Source organism: Chroicocephalus ridibundus, chromosome Z (assembly GCF_963924245.1).
Source record: "Chroicocephalus ridibundus chromosome Z, bChrRid1.1, whole genome shotgun sequence".
Lineage (NCBI taxonomy): Eukaryota > Metazoa > Chordata > Aves > Charadriiformes > Laridae > Chroicocephalus > Chroicocephalus ridibundus.
In genome coordinates, this window is record NC_086316.1 from 51,302,837 (window position 1) to 51,320,649 (window position 17,813).

Consider the following 17,813-nt stretch of genomic DNA (forward strand, 5'->3'; position numbering starts at 1 on the left):
GAGCTATGCTAATTGGCCCCCACTGGTAACCAAGAACTTAGTCTCGAAGATCCAGCTCAGTGTGCACTTATCACTGAGAGCAAAAGGATTGGGCCAAACATATGAGTGTTGTAAATGAAGATAGCTGGGCTGATTTCAGTGGAGCTCTGCCAGTGGATGTCACCTAAGGGTTTGGTACAACAATTTCAGGCAAAGAAGATACATTCCTTTCAGAAGATTAATTATGTTTTACATGCGCTTACTGGGTACTTTTAGGGTATGTTGGCTACATAATAAAAAGCAGGTAATAAAAAGAAAAAAGCAACCTGAATTTGCAGGTGGTCCTTTTTATTGGACTGAAAATAAAAGGCAAGCATTTGAGAATCACAGTGTCTTCCTTAAGAACTAGAGAGGAGGGCAAGTTGGGGCAGCAGAAATGAGAGCCTGGTTCTGATTCAGGCTTCATAATTATATTCAGAGACAGAGATCAAAGCAGGAGCTGAGCAGGAAATGGTGGAGAGAAAGTCAGGTGCAGATATCACACCCTACTCTCTAGCCATCATCAGCCAAAATTTGGGAGCCAGTCCAGTGTGGTGAATGAATGTGTTTGTTTAAAATAATTGCCTTGACTGAAGCTCATTATTGTTGTCTTCTGACTAGTTTAGGTGGAAGCTACTGCCAGCCTGTTTCTGGTGGTACAAGTAGCAAGGCTAAAACAGCCGCCATCGTTAACACATGAAAAATCCTGCAGTCTTTCTTCAGCTTCTACTCAGTCTTTCCTAGGGGCAGTACTGCTGAAATGGGAAAAGTGAACCTGAAGTCAATGAAGACTTACTTCCATCTTCCAGAAGACCCTAGTGGAAAATAAAAACAACATCCGGAAATTTCAGCAGATTGACTTGCAGTGAAGCAACAGCCTGCAGTAGTTCAATGACTGTTGGGAGGATCTTTTTTTTTAATTATTATTCTTTCTTTTTTGCCTTGAAACAAGGCCTTTGTTTTTTATTTTAAACATATCTACTCCGACTTTGCATAGAATGTCAGATAAAGAGGCAGTTTTGGCACGACAATAGTGAAATGGATCAGTCTGCATACCTGCAATGTTCTAATTGGTATGAAAGATATCAAAAGAACATTTTGGTTGCAGTACACACTCCAGACTCGACAAGCATCAGGGCAAAGTTTGCTAGTTATCCCAGGCTTTATTTTATCTCATACTGTTTGTTCCATGGGGTCTCTGTCCTACCAACTGCACCAGGTGGACACGTCTGATTAAATACATTGATTCTTTCAGGGAAGACGAAATTGAAATTTTTACCTTTATTAGAAATGTATCAAAATCCGTTGAAACTAGAGAACATTCATATTTGTCTAAAATCTTTAAATCCCATCCTTCTGTATATAGGCATATTAAATACACGCATTTCAGACATCCAAACTGGAACTTGGTTTTATTTTCTTTTGTGTCACATTAATTAACTAATTTGAGGTTTGAGCTTGGGATCCCAACAAGTGAGTAAGTCATTTGCTGGGAAGGAGTGAATAGCTGGTCCTGGAGATACAATCCTACCTGCTCTGGTCTGATGCTTGCCAGCTCTGGTGGAAGCCCCAGTGAGGGGGAGAGACCTACTGTATAGACCCAGCTAAGCTTCTGCTCAGCTCCTCCCTGCTAAGGTTTGCCTCTTGAAGACAGATGTCTTGAAACTCTTCCTAGAGGTGCACAAGGGGTTTAAAGCAATCCCTAAGGACTGCATGCACACAGCACAAAGTACTCATTAAAGAACAAGTAGGGGCAGGAGCTGCTTCATGGAAAAGGGTATGATGTATGATACAAAGGGAAAGCCCAGGCAAAATTAGAGGAAGTCTGATAGTGGATACAGAGAAGGATCTGAGAAAAGACTCAGTAATTATCTTAAAGAAGAGGATAATTTTACAAATGATCAGAACATTGGTAACCACATTTTCTCACATTAAAATTTCAATCTTTAGCTTATAAGAACAGAAAACTTGAGATTTTGTGATGGATCTTTGAGCACATTTCATTCCCATCCTGCTTTTAAACACAGTCCATACAAAGCTGTAGAGTTCAAGTCCAGCCCTTCAAGGGAATCTGGTTTTGCTTACACAGTAACTAGCAGAAATACAGAAGAACTTGGTCAAATATTCTTCTTTGGTTCCCTAAATCCAGAGCTGTTCAGAAATGTTGCTCCTTGCTTGGTCAGTTCCTCAGATTTTCTCCCTTTTCTTCTGCTGCTCCATACAGCCAGTTCAAGACCTTTACAAGCAAGGCAAAGGAGTCATTTGGCTCATTGTGTTAATTTCTAAGCCATCCCTAGGAGCAACATCTACTGTCTCTGGAGAATAATGACAGGCATGTGACTGCATAACAGTGCCAGAGGAAAAGCAGCAGCCAGGAGACAGGTTACCTCTTACTCAAAGTAACCTGGCACCGACCCCTGTCAGGAATCAAACTTTCAGTATGATCTGGCAAATCTTCCTGACAGGAGAGTTACCTGAGAGCTGTATCAGTTTGCCTTGGCCTTCACCTGCTCCTGTGCCAGCCGAAGTTATTTCCTGCTGGGGAGTCTCCCAAGAGGAACATGCGATGAGCCTAGCAAGCAGCTCACTCACACTTGTCTTTCTCTTCGGTGTGAAGATGTCATAAATCACAAAAGAAATAGTTGCTTCAAGTTATGGGAAAATAGATGTTCCGTTTTATTTAAACTGCCCGCTTTCACTAATACAGAGACAGCTATGTATCTGCTTAGATGATGACCCAGAACTTTGGCATCTAATGGATAGGACAACATAGAAAATTCTTTATGTTCATTAACAAAACCACGTTGTCAAACTAAGTGCTGACAAAACGCTGAAAGTGAATGTGTAAAAACCCTTATGGCCTGATCTCTCAAGATATTTCAGAGTGTATAGTCTTTCCAACAGACAGACCCCAGGCTTGCAGTTCTCATCGTAACAAACTTTTAATTTCTTCTTTCCTGTTGCTTTAGGAAAAGACTTCCCCAGTTCTAGGACACTGACCTTGTTCTGTTGTGTTTTTATCCTACATAATAAAAATTCTTATACTTTACAGTTATTGAGACTTCAAAATCATTCCTGAACCAAAATAACACCTTCCTAAAGGAAATTCTTAACACATATAGCAGCCTCACTTTCATCCTTTGTATGTGCACAGCGAATACAGAAATTTAAAGAATAACAGAGAAATATAATCCTGTAAATTTCATAATTGCAGTTACTGAAAGGCTCATTATGTATACAAGAGCGCAGCTTTCACAAACTAGTAATTTCTGTGATGCATCCTCACTGAAACCCTTTTTTAAAATAGGCTAAGCAACTTGTGTTATCCAACATGTTGTGTGGGCAGGTACCAATATTTATTACTAATATTTTAATTAAATATTGCTTGCAATTATATGTATGCACTTCCTTAATTATCCCCCTCAGCTGTGTACATTGTAGCAAATTCAGTGTAAACCAGGCGTAGGAGATATTCTTGAGACCTGGAGACTAGGTCCAGCTGGGTGAAGGTGTCAACTCCGCTCCTGTGGAGATTGTGCTAGATATGCATTTATTCTCACAGACAACACTGGTGTTTTATTGCAAGCATTCCAACTAGCCAGTTGGTGAGAACAGGCTGGAGTCTGGGTTGCACCGCTCAGCGGCAAGTGAGGAGAAAGAGTAGGGTGGCTGGATCCTAGAAGCTATTCAGAAACAGAAGACCTACAGGGTTGGTGTGAATGCTTGCATAGCTAGTAGAAATTACTTCAATTTGTGCTTCTAGGATTTCAGGATCAAACAACCTTGAATTCAAAGCATCTAAGTCTATCAACAACGCACATTCTTGCCAATCAAATCTTGGGAATTTCACATAGCTCTAGCTTTTATCCCTGATCTCGCTTGGCTTTCACCTGACTCATCATGCCTTTCTGCTCTTCACCTCATTCAAGGGTTTTTCCCAGGGGTTTTGTTTTTATTTTTATTTTCTTTTTCTTTTCTGAGTAGATCCCAGGATTATGCCTTTTCTCTGAGAAATGACCCATTTGAATCTCCCAGCCAGAACTGCTTCTTTCCTTTTCAAGCTCGTCGGCAGTGGCAGAAGGGGACAATATGCCTTGTCTTCTACTTTTGCAGATGTTTTCTTTTGGCCTTTGTGGTTTTATTCCTTGTTTCTCTCACTAGCCAAAATTCCAAATGAGCCTTTTATTTTTGTCACAAAATTTTGTCACAAAAATACTGTTTTTCCTCACAGTCTTTCAATCCTTCATCAGTACTAAATCATCCCAGCCATTAGATTAATTTAACATTTGTACTAACAGCCAGCATAAGGCAGGGAAATCCCTTCTTCTGCCACCTGGCTGTTACTGCAATAACCAAAATAAGAAGAAAATTTCAATAATTCTATTTTAAACCTATAGAAAAAACAAGCCAATATTTTTAGTTTACAGGTAACTGAGTAGGACTTTGAGTAGAACTATATTTTTTGTATTCTCATAGCAAATTTTCTTCCATATAATAATGTGAATGAACACAGGATTGTTAATATCTCATTCAAGTCATGTTTCCCTTCCTGGTCCTCAGCAAGAACACATGGTGCAGTGGCTGTGGTCATCTTCTCCCTTCAGTGGAAATCTGGGTAACTTGTTTCACCTTGTCGCCTCCCCAGCAAAACTCCTCAATATTTGTTCAGCATTGACGTAGCCATCAAACCCCCATTGCTTATACCATTCTTCTTTCATCTCTCTTCTGTTGGGAGAACCACCAGAGAAATGGGAGGAGAAGAGGCATGTGGGAGAGGCCACCAGACAGTATTGTAATGGGCACCACACTGATGGACAACACAGAAAGTAGCAGATCCTGGGCCACATTCAGATCTCATGTATGTACCCGTGTTTTACCTGCACTTTTTCACTTAAATTAATGGATTTTTCCCTCTGATCTCCAAAGCAGTATTGGCCATATCTGTCTGCATCATTGTTACCAATATTATTCACGCGATGCTTGACCATGCTGTAGGTGAGGTACATCACAAGTGAAAAAGACAAATCTCTGCCCCAAAGATTTTGCATACACTGCCGGCATTTAGGACTGTATGCAAAGGCCTTTTATCGTTGGCCCTATCATTTATTTATTTATTAGGAAATGTATGCAAAGGCCTGTAATTTCCTTCACATAGAGCTGAGCCCAGGGGCTTTCCCGGGAAATAAGGGCTACACATTTGGAAGAAAGGGTGAAGGAAACATGGGCTTGCAGGTCTTGAAGGAAGCTCCTGACTCACCAAGCGTGAACAGCCAAGCTGCATCCAAACTGATGGGTTTCACCCTGAAAGGCCCTCAAAACATTCACTGCACATACAAGCAGCAAAATACCATAACACATCACAACAAATTTCCAAGCTACCAAATGTACCAAAAGTCAGATGATGCCACAGGAAGAAAATGGAAGGGGTCAGAGGCACCCCAAAGTCTTGGCAGTAGTGGGCAATTAACTGAACAAAACACCCAGGTGTTTTTAGGCTGTGGGCTACACTCGCCTTTTGCAGACATGGGTGGCAGAGGCAGGAAGATGGACTTCTCAGTTGGATATAGGAAATAAAAAACTCCGTTGATTCTAAACCTGTTAGGTGATGAACCTGAGAGTCCAGCAATGCACTTTCCTGGGAGAACGTGATGCCAGTAGAAGCGGCAGCACAACTACCGTTTTGAAATAGTATCGTTTTTTTTGTCTTAGCTGCATAGTGCTGTTTACTTTCGATTTTATTTTATAAATTTGCTTCATGAAAACTACATTGAGGGATGTTATTTCAGTTACTTAGTCATTTTCAGGTTGTGTTAAGAAAATAATGAAAACTCCAAATACAAAGAAAAATAAATACTACTCTTTAGAATATCACTCTGATTTCATGGTTATGAAATAAAATATACTTTAAATATTTTTTTTATAAAATAACCCTTCAATATATCTATGAAGGGACACCTTTCTGCTGGCCGTGTTCACCTCCTAAAAATGGTAGCCACTGCTGTGAATGCAGACCTTCTAGCGACCTTCTACAGATTGTAGAAGAAAGGAGATTTAATCTAGCTCCTTATTCCCACTGAGTTTTTTCTAAACCCACCCATACAGAAAAGTTATGTATTTGCATAACTTCTCTGCACACATGCTTAAAATAGTACAGAATTGGCCACTGTTCAGATGAGTCAAAATAAATGATAGGGCCAGCAATAAAATGATATTAATATGTCTAAATAGTGACTTTCCCCAAGCTCTGCAACCTGTGAGATCGGGCCAGCAGACCACCACCCATCTTCCTGCTGCACGATATGCTCAGATCAAACTCTTCACTGCAATGCTTGAAAGGCTCCTGATCCCCAAGGAAAATAATAGATGGTCAGGAAACTGTGTGCTAAGTTCAGAAACTATTTCAGATGTAGTGTACTGTGCCTGAAAAGAAAGCAAACTTATTACTCACAGCTGCATTGCAACAAATTCAGAGACGAAGCCATTGAGGGCCCCTTTGTATTTTCTTTGGCCTCCACACAAATTGTTGACATCATTTCAGTCTTCACCATTCATCTACTGCTGTTCTGAGTTTAAAGCTGTATTTCAAAGATGGGAGAAGTTCTGGTCAATCAGTGGGGAGATTCCTCTGGGAACTCCTGCACCTTTTGCTATTGCCTGAAGCAACTGATCCTATGCAAAAATGACATCCAGTAGTAATTCAATCAGTGAATTCAGGACTCTACGAATTCAAATAAATGCATAAAAAAATAAATAAATAAACTCAGAAGTAGAAATAGAATTACACAATAGCTGCAAAGATATTTATGGTCTATGTATTGCCTCATAGAATTGCACCTCACAGAGTGGCTGAGGTTGAAAGGGGCTTCTGGAGGTCATCTGGTCCAACCGACTTGCTCTAGCAGGGCCATCTAGATCCAGTTGCCCAGGACCATGACCACATGGCTTTTGAATATCTCCAAGGATGGAGACTCCACTATGTCCCTGGGCAATCTGTGCCGATGCTCAGTCACCCTCACAGTGCAAAAATGTTCTGTGATGTTCACACAGACCCACCTGTGTTTCAGTTCGTGCTTGTAGCATCCTTGCTTTTCTTAAATTGGGCTATTGACATTTCATGGGCAGAATTCTGTGTGAGCTAAAACACTACTCACACCATGCAAAGATAGTGAGCAGTCAGGGAGGGCAGCTGACACAAAGAGACAAAACTTCCGAATTAGTGGCTCTAACATTGATTTGCACAAATTATTTACAGCAAAATGTTGTGTAACCACTTTACAGAAAAGCCATGACTCAGATATAAGTGAGTAAAGCCATGGTCTGACACACACCAGCTCACCTGTGGTTGTGAATTAAGTGCTTGAAGGCCCCTGGAATTGTTGGCTTAGCAGGTTAAATTGCTATTTAGTTTAAAGTTCAGCGTAATGGCAACTCCATAAGCTACAGCAAGTCAGGTGATTACTGGACCCTTTTTGGGGGGTGTGCAGTTTTACCTTTATGGGGGTGAAGTTGATTTTGGTGTGGAGGACCAGGACAAAGCTCACGCGGCAGAGTTGGGCAGTTGCTGTGCTGCACCCCGCACTGGCATCAGCTTCTCTGGGAGAATGCCAGTGCTTTGCATGGAATTACACACATCCAAACTCAAAGGAAGGTGGAAGTGGGTCACCAGTCTACACAACTGCAGGTTTCAGTCACAATGAAACAGCAGCAGGAACACAGCTCCTGGCTCATGCACTGTCATTTCCAGAGGTACACTTAAAAATCTTTCCCCTTTTCCGTTTTGCCAGACAGACTTTCTGAGACACTGCTCTTTGCAAGGTCTCTTTTTCATTGAAATGTACCCTTTTTCTAATAGATATATGCTATATGTTTGCAGTAATTACAGAAGATGTTGTCCTTTTCATTTATGTCTCCACAATCCAGTTTGACATCATGTCATAAAAGTTTATGTGTTGTGTTCTCTGAGCTCCTTACTAATATCCCTGGCATTCTCCCTGGCTATCCAAAATCAATACCATTGCTCCTCTCTCAATAAAAAATGGAGCGTTGAGCAGGGTCCAAATGCGCACACTGACAATTTGCAGCAATTAGATGCTGTGCTAACAAATGACCATCCCACAGGGTGATAAAGCAGGACCAGAAGGATCACCAGTGTCTTTCACAGGGGAGCCTACAAATAACTGGGACTTTTAAGAAGTGGATTCACTCCCTATCTCTCTCATTGGACAGTCACAGAAATATTGAAATCAGGACAGAGAGGTATTCAAATTAGGAACCTTGGCGATCAATTTTTACTTGCAGCTGGTGGATTGTAATCAATGTTAATTAACCAGACTCCTTTTCAGACCACACTACACCGAGAGAGCAACTGCGTATATTTTTGACCAAGACAACTGATTTTACTGGTCTTCAGAAGGGGACAGAGTGATGGCTTTGCGAACTGCAACAGAATACAAGATTAGGGAAAACAAAACGGAGAGACTTTAAGTCCTTTAGCAAAATATGCCTTCAGGGACAGAAGAAACAGTAGTAAATACCTCATTTATGGAACTAGTAGTGGGATAGTGCAGTGCTGACCCTGTGGGTACTAATTCAAGTTCAACTCTAGATGTGGAGACCAAAAATGATTTCAATTATTTCAATGAACTATGCAAAGTAGACATTTGTTCTTAGGTCAAGTTCAGGAGAAAAAGTGCTGCATCAGAAGTGGCACCCACAAAGTTACCGACTTCACAGGTTTTTCTTGTGCATTTGATGCTATTCATAAGGACCCATTTCTGTTAAGGTTGCAATTAGGAGAGTATTTTCGATTTCTGTATTAAAAAAAAAAAAAAGTTTTCATTTTCATTGCTGCAAAAATGTTGAAAATGTGACTAAAATATATTCCAAAAGCATAGAAACTGATGTTATTGTGTCAGGATATTATTGTAAGCATTTTCCTTTTTTTTTTTTTTTTAAATGGGTGGGAGAATGGTTGGAGAAGGGCTGTATCCTGGTGTTTGGACTCATGTTTGGCAGCAATGCAATCCTGGAAAGACAGCCAAAGACTGAACAAACATACAGTCTGAGTTGTCTTCGCTTTTCCTGAATTGCTTGCTGCCAAATGGGTGGGCACAGACAGAGAAAGCTGATACTGCTCCTGCATGGGCTATACCTGTTCTTCAGATAAACAAAGGAGTTTGTTTTCTAGTGCTGTCAGACTATTGCCTCTTCCTGACAGAAGACTCTTTAAAAAATTCACAGTGCAAGAGAAGGAAAATATACTGCAAAGTAGGATTTATATACTTGCCTTTATGCAAATCCTGCTGCATTGATCTGTGAATTTAGTGAATAAAGCTGTCTTTCCAGGGATCTTTGACTGGAATAAAAATTGAGGCTTTCAATGAACTCTGAGTGGCACGAGAATGAACTCTAGATAGCGCCAGAAAATATTGTTATTCCTCAGGCTTAGCAGGGGGGCTTGATTGCAAACTCACTGTGACAGGGACCTTTTCTGTTCTGTGTTTGTACTCTGGAAGCCAGCGGGACACAGTTTCCAATTAGTTCTTCTAAGCACAGCACCGATACATAGGCATTAATGTAAAACTAATATGAGTGACTTGGTCTATGAAAAGGCAAAAACAGTGATGCAATGTGCTGTGCTCTATGGACGGTAGCAGGTAAAGCTCTGATTTTCTTGGTCACAGTTACCACAGGCAAGTCACTTAAGGACTGTTGCTCAGTTCCTTCTATGTGTAGTTGGAATAACAATAATTCCTTCTTGCTGTCCTTTCTTTTGTCACTTAAGATGTAATCTTGTAGAATAGGATACTTTCCTTTATGGATTTGCATAGCATCTACCACAACCAGGACTGTGAGAGTACAGGGAAGGAAGTGTCTTGACTCCACAGAGGTTTGTTTGGATTGCTTAGATAGCATATGAAGTTATAGGGGAAAAAAAATAATTAAAAAATATGACCTGTCCAAGAAGTTTTATAAAACACAGAATTTCTTTCTCATGCTTCAGACATTTTGAGGTAGTTTTTTTCCTAGGAAATGTAAGGGAATATGAAGACCATATGCCAGGAGCGTAATTTAGCCCAGTTTTATTACAGACATGCTATACCACTACCAGGAGAAAAACATAGTCTCTGCCTAACGCTACTGCCACAGGAGGTAGCAGAGGCACCCCCTGTGCTTTGTGCAGTATGGCTACCCAAACTGACAGTGGAGCAACCCAGTGCAGAATTCAGAGCTACAGGAGCAACAGTAAATGCAGACTGCCTTCTGTGGGGAGCTGGAAGCCATTGCTGCTTCAAAAGAAGAAAAAAAAACACACAGAAAACCAAAACCACGGGACATAATTTTCCAAGCACATATTTGCTGACAATAAGCATGAAATTTACCACGCCAGGTATTTCTAGAATAGTCAGGATACAGAAAGCAAGCCTCCTTTTCTCTTTCTGTCTTTAAAAAGAGCTGGTTTCTAGCTTTCCATGAAGTGGAAACTTCACTCCTAACTGAGCATGTGGATCATAAGCTGTGGTAATATATATGTAACCAAGAGGCATATACAGAGCTTTTACTACGGAAGAAACAAATATAACTGATCTGCAAGAAGGATCATGTAACTTGTGATTTACAATACACAACAAAAAAGTTTTCACATAATATAATACTGTCAAAGCCTTGGGTGTCATCAACCCTCATTCAATCCTGGACTGTAAACAGCTGGCATTAATAAGTTTATCACAGAGGCAACAGTGAAACTTTCAGTGTAGAAGAAGTTTCACCACTTTTGCACCTGGCTTGCTTCTTTTGGGTACTTTTAGTAAACACTAAACAACTGAACTGCACTCTTGGAAACGACTCAGACAAAAATGCATCAGCCTGGGGTTACTATGTCAGCATTGCCATAGAGACTTCTCGAGGCCACAGGCTGTTTGTACAATGCCACGTCAGCTGTAAGGCAACTTGCAGCAGCCATTTAGGTTGGTGACAGGATTGAATGTCCTGGTGTATGCAAAAGGTCATGTGCCTGGTGTAAAGAAATGGTATCATGGTTGTTAGGACAGCTGAACAAAAATCTACTGACAATAACATCTGAAAAAGGGTCTGGTTTGTTCCAGGCTCAATGTTGAAGTGAGGTTCATCTGTAAAGTTTGAATTTTTATTTATTTCTAAGCAAATTTAAACCAGCTTCTGTATCTAATATGAGGTTCAAGAACAGATCTTCAGATCCTTCAGTTAGAATTTGCTTAGAGATTTTGAATACATTTGAAAACAGCAGTAGTCAGAGCACGCCAAACTCCAGCAGTTCTGGATTAGCAGTGGTTTCAATGAGGGGCAGTTTCAGATGACGTGAGCCATCCAACTTTATGTGATTCCAAGAGACAGATCAGCAGAAAAGTGGATGAAAAGCACCATGAGCTTTTTCCAGTGCAAATGGGATCTGTCTCATGCAGGTCCACCAAAGTAAATCAAATACTTGTCCACTTTTTTCTTACCATAAGAGGAAAAAAAGATACTTTCACTGGACATCTTTTATCTTTGCAAAACAAAAAATTATTTCATGCCTAACCAATGTCTGGAGGCAACTGTCATTGGCAGCCCAATTTATTATGACTTGTCAGTTGGTTACATGATAATAACAATCTTGTGTTGAATTCATTTCACATGTCTCTTGATCATATAGAAGTTTAATTTCTCCAAACTGAAAGGTGTTAAGATTTGGAGTTTCAAGCCAGTGAAGGTTATATGCACTCCCAGGTATTTCAGACTTGTGAGCACTGCCAATTTTCAGACTTCCCTTGGACCCTCACAGAAGCTCAATAGTGTAGGGGTTGAAAATATTTCTCATTTCTACAGTCACCCCACCCGGGAGAGTTTTCGCTGATGGAACATTTTGCTGAACTGGACTCAGGAAACTCCCCGCACACACACACACACTAACACCCCATTACTGTTAGCACAGCTGAAACCTATACCCAAATACTAGCAAAGGATTAACAAACTCTACAGTGAAACTTGCATTCAGAGCAGTCCTGGAACATGTCAAGTATTTAAGAGACACTTGCAAAAAATCCTCATTTCTTATTCACCAAAGACAGAGCATTCAGCACCTTGCGAGATTTGAGGCCTTTCAGTGGGTAATCTTGTACTACTTCACGGGTATCATTTTATAGCACCCCAAATGATGCAACCCATACTGAAGACTACCTTGTCCAAACAACTGATGTATTTCCTGGTCCCCTGAGTGGTTCCGTAAGATATTTGTGTAAAGGGATCATTTTATCTAACACTGAAATACAGCCTCCCCTCTGGTATAACTTGGGAACTATTTAATGGCACAGAGAAATGCTGTATGAGAGGTTTAAAATGGAAAGTGAAGGCCACAAGAAAACAACCCTCCCTTAACAGCAAGCGGCTTAGATACTTTCCTGCTTGTACTAGAAAGCATTCATTTTAAATGGAGTATGGGTCAGACACCATGGCTTTGCTGGTTTAATGAATATTAAAACATGAGGAATAGCTGAGGATTGCCTATATACTTTCAGTCTCTAGAATTTGTATTTCTTATTTTCAGGGCATAAAATATTTCTGGAGCTTATCACAGAGAAGATGCACCATGCTAAAGAGCAAAGATGGCACTGGATGAAAACTATGTTACTTAGCAGAAGGCTGGGGATTGTTTTTTGATAACAACAGATAGACTGAGCATCTTTTTCTTTCGTAAAAGAAGTGCTATTTTCTTTTCATCATATTGCTAATTTTCTAATGCCCTCACCAGCAAAATTCCTGTTGGCAGAAATGCCTGCTAGGTTTGCAATTGGTAAGTTGCCATGTATTTGTCCAAGCAGAATTACAAGATATTTTCAAAGACGCAAAGCAATGCAGTGATTTTTACATTGCTGACACAGTGTTTGGTGTTAACTGCAGGTTCTGTGGAATGACAAGGTTTTTTAAATATAAAATGTAAAAAATACGGTCATTTTGGATTGTGTGACAATTCTTTGTTAGGGCTCACATGACAGGCAGACTTACTCAGAAGCCAGTTTTCTTTCAGCAAACTCATTTAGTGTTGGCTGGAGGAGAATGGCATGTCAGTGCCAGAACTTCTCCTGCACTTTCCTTCTTTTCATAGTTCCTTCTTCATGTGTCTTGGTCATCGAACAGTACTGATGGCCAGAGCAAGGGATCTGGACCATGGTATCAACGATTTAACTTTGAGAAAATTCAGAAAGATCAGGAAATATATATTAAGTTGGTGAAGAGAACTGGGCGTTTTCAAGGGGCAATTCAGGCCTAATAGAAGCTCAGCTATCCTTTCACTGCCTACAACAGAGCCAGCCTGTGGTGAGGAAGCCCCTAGATTAGATGCTTCTATACAAGTGTCTGAAATTAGGTAGGATGAACAAGGACCAACATGTAGGTTACCATTTCAGAACATGGTTTGTCTTCCAGAAACTCAGTAGTTAGCTATTCACCATTTGTGTGAAAAACAGAGGTAATTTTACCAATCACAGTAAAGCAATCAATTTCCCAACATGACCAACAGCTCATTCAAGTATATCTTTAGTATCTTATTGCTGTTGTATTATGCTATATGTAAAAAGCAGCCAAAGCTTACAAGGAAACATATTCAGACATAGTTTTCATCCACAACACATAAATGATGGCAGTGTTGTCTGCAGTGATGAATGGAAGCAATGAGGGAGATGTCAAAGAAAAAAAATGTCTGCCCCCAACATGCCATTCCACCAGTTGTCTGGAAGAAAACATACAATAAGACCAACAGAGTCTGTAAAAATGTTGGATGCAGATTTGAAGGGGAGAGTAATGGAAATGGAGTTTTTCTGGAACATGCGCAAGAAAGAAAGAAAGAAGGGTGAGTGGAGCCTGGCAGCGGCACAAGGTTTGCAGGGAGGTGACGAAAACAAGAGCAAAGAGACAAGCTAAAACTGACAGTGACAGAAAATGTATCTGTACAGAGAAGCTAAAGGCAAAATACAGCCAAGCAAAGTAACCCCATAAAATCCTCTGCCATGAGCATTCTAAGGCTGAAATTTTATTTTCTCTTTATTTTAGAAGGTGTAAACTGGTCTTTGAGTTAGAAAACACTTCTATTAACTGATTTCTCCCTAAAAAGACTTGTTTCCTTATTAAAACTGCAGTGGGTTTCACAGTATCCCCAAGCAGTTCTTGATATTTTGTGCTTTTGCTCTCAAATAAGGGCTAAATTCTGTGACCTATTAATCACAAAGTAGATCCTGGCATACGCATACACTCCCATGCAAGGTAATCAGAGATAGGGCTGCTCACTATATCGAAAAATTAAAACGCAGCTGTTGAGAAATTGATATAAACTAACTACAGTAGCCTGGAGTTAAATATTTATATTAGTAAAAACTGGCCTAGCTCTTGAGTTCCTAGAAGATCAGAGTTAACTTTCAGCTTGTGACTTAACTGTAAAACAATGCCATTTTCCCTTCTCAAGCCAGCAGACAGCCCAAAACAACACCCCGGGGAAGACACAATTCTTTAAATGAGAGATTTTCTTCACTGAATCTTAAGTCCAAAGTTTTCAGATGATTCTGTGTAAGTCTTTATTATTAACTATTTCACCAAAGAAAAAAGTAGGTGAGAAAGAATAGGGACAACGTGTATCAAATATCACTGCATGCTGGACAAAACATATATACAATCTGTTGCAAATGACATCCTGTTTTGGTATCTCACTTTCGTTTAATTTTTGGCTGGTTTGTGGGAAAGGGCTACTGCTGTCAGGAGGTTTCATGTGCTACTCCCACCCTTTCAGGGGGGGAAAAAAAAAAAAGAAAAAAAAGGAAAATACCTTAACAAGGACAAGGAAAATTTGAGACAACATGAAGCACAAAAATACACTCAAAACCAAAGTGTCAAAACAGATATGGATTCTGCCTCTCATTCAAATAGTAAAGTTAGTTGATGACATTGCTGCATTTTTTTGTAATCAAAATCAGCCATATGCTTGTGAAATTGAAGTATTATTTTGATCAGAAAAGCTGAATTTTGTGTAACATAGCTGATGCTGTACAAGAGTCAGTATCAGGAGTAAATGCTGAAAGGGACATTGCAAAATTTGATACAAAAGCCTCACTTATTTACACTTTCATGGATGATCTAGAAAAAAAATATCTGAACCATCCTAGCAATAGAAAAGAGAAGTCATTAAACTTCGCTGAAAACAGAACAAAATTTGAAAGCCATGTCAACTTTGAACCTCATTTAACAGAAATGAATTATTAAATGTTCTTTATGTTTTGGGAGGCCTGGGCCAAACCTTCAAGCTGTTAGAAATAAACTGCAAATATCACGAGGAGACTCAGTTTGGAAACACGTTTAGCAAACATAACTTGAGAAAAACAATGCCACATCAACAGAAGGCGAGTTTGGCACAAGGCTCCTTTCGCCTGTACGGCTCACCTGTGTTAGTTAAGGGCTAGTTTGGAAACCACAGGTTCTGGGTCCAGAACAGAGCTGCAAGTGCTGCTGTTTGTGTTCAGTGTTCCTTGGTTCATTTCAGGCTGATGCATTCTTTAAATTTTCTTTTATTTTTTAAGTCCTAGGGAAAGGTAAATCAGAAGTTATTTTCAGGCCAGAGTTTGGGTTTTTTTCAGGATGAGGTCTACTTTTGGATAAATGCTTTGCTGTTTTTAAAGGAAATTCATAGAGGTTTGGGATGTTTGTGTTTGATTATTTTAGGGGTGAAACATGCAGCAGAAAACAGGGGAAGGATAAAGTTTTTGGTTTTGCAAACCACAAACACCACCAGCTTCTTCTATTTATTTCTTGTTCACAAAAACTGGTTGCATCCAAGAGGTTTATCCAGGCACACTTTTTGGGAAACGCTTATGATGGGTTTGCCATGGAATGACCTCACTCCTAGAAATCTGTTTGTAATGAGTAATAATAACAATGAAGATGCCATCAAGCACTAAAATCCTCCAGAGAACTGGAGTCTATTCTCAGCTCACAGTGTATGTAAACACTGGAAATATATGTAGCGTTGCAATATCCTATAGTCCTGCCTGCAAAAATACAACAGGATAACTTTTTTCTCCATACAGAACCACGAGAAACTGCAAGACCACTGTACTTAAAATTCTGTTCTCCTCCTTTTCCTGCTGCATTGGAAAGACTGGGCTAATGTCTAAACCTTCAGGTTATCGCCAGTGTCCCTTGCCCATTTCAACAGCAGGACATGCTCTCTTCAAAAGCATCCGTGGAGGCTGGAAGTCAGAGCCACTGATGAAAGCCAAGTCTCGTATCCGTCCTGTGTGTTAAGCACTAGTCTTGCTCTCTTTCATCTGGCTTTCCGTAGAGTTTACAATTGCTGCAAGGGAACAGCTTGTGCATTTTCATTTTTGCTGAGCTTTAACTTCGCAGCATATGTGTTCTCTGCATACAGACCTAGCTACAGGGGCTCTAGAAGCAAATTCCCTGAACACTCCAAACATCTACCTTTGGAAGCAACATTTTGCTAGAACCGCATTATCATCCCAACTTGCTCAAGCTATCTATTGTCTAAGGGATGTTCGTGAAGGGGCAACAGGACCAGGGAAAACTCCTGCACTCTCTTTTCAAAATAGATAGAAGTATCAGGTTCACAAATTTTTTAAAGATTGTCCAAGCTAGTCTTATGGGCTGTAAGTTCATGGGGATCAATGAGCTGGACACCGGTGAGGCACTGAGATAAGAAAGCTTATTCGTGCGTTTATCCCTGCCAAAGATGGGAACAACTGTTCTGGGTGGGAATGCAATCCTATTTTAGGAGTGCATGTTCCTGGCACTATCACCCATGAGTGTCTCGGCAAAGTTGACAGACTACAGAAAGGAGAAAAATAACACTGAAACCTCCAACTTTGAAGGCCTCTCCAGGAAGACCAGTAAAGTATTTGGGAGAAGAGACTTAGCTGCACTGAGGTCCTGTAAGGGGAACTCAGGCAGGGGGAATGCAACCATCTGCTCATCAGATGACTGTGACCATCGCAGCTTGTGATGCACAATGCCCCAAGTGCCTGGAGGGCTGAGCTCGCCCAGCCAGAAGCCATGGACATGACCAGGCAGGGCTGTTGGGCATCATGGTCCCTCAAAATTCTTCGCACCAGTTGGACGGTGGGTTCTTTCCCTCCTCATTTTTCCACCCACAGGGTGAGGTGATCTGTTTATGTCCTTAACAGAGGTGGTCATAGCAGCCTTTTTTTATTAAAACAAAACAAAACAAACCAGAAAATTCAGGAACGGACATCCCAGACCCTGGAATTGTGGCCTGGAATTGCCCCTTGTTTTTGTTTGCTCAATTTCTGTGGGCACAGTCTGGTGTTACAGGGGCATACTTCGTTTCTCAGATGCCTGCAGGGGTCAAGACTTGGCGTAAGTTTACATTCCCTATAGTATGCCCCAGGCCACAGCCTATCTGCATTTAATCTGCGTGAACTCTGAGGTACTCCAGCTGGACCCATCAAAGGTGGTGGTGGAGGGTATGTGTCTTGTGAGAGAATCACACCTAATCTCAGTTGACCCCATCAAGAAGGGCTGACCTGTAGGTACGTGTTCTCTCTGGTTTTGTATTGCTGCTGTTTATTTTCTGAAGCCTGCCAAATGAGCTGGCAATCCTGGGTTGCCATTAAGTGTGAGTCGCCTTTTGAGGCTTAGCCTTGCCAGGAGACTCTTTCTGTAACACCAGTGCTCTCTGTATGCACTTGAACACAGAAAGGATATGTGTGCTGAACACTAATAAAGTGGATTTGAACCATAGTTTTACATGTGTCTATTCC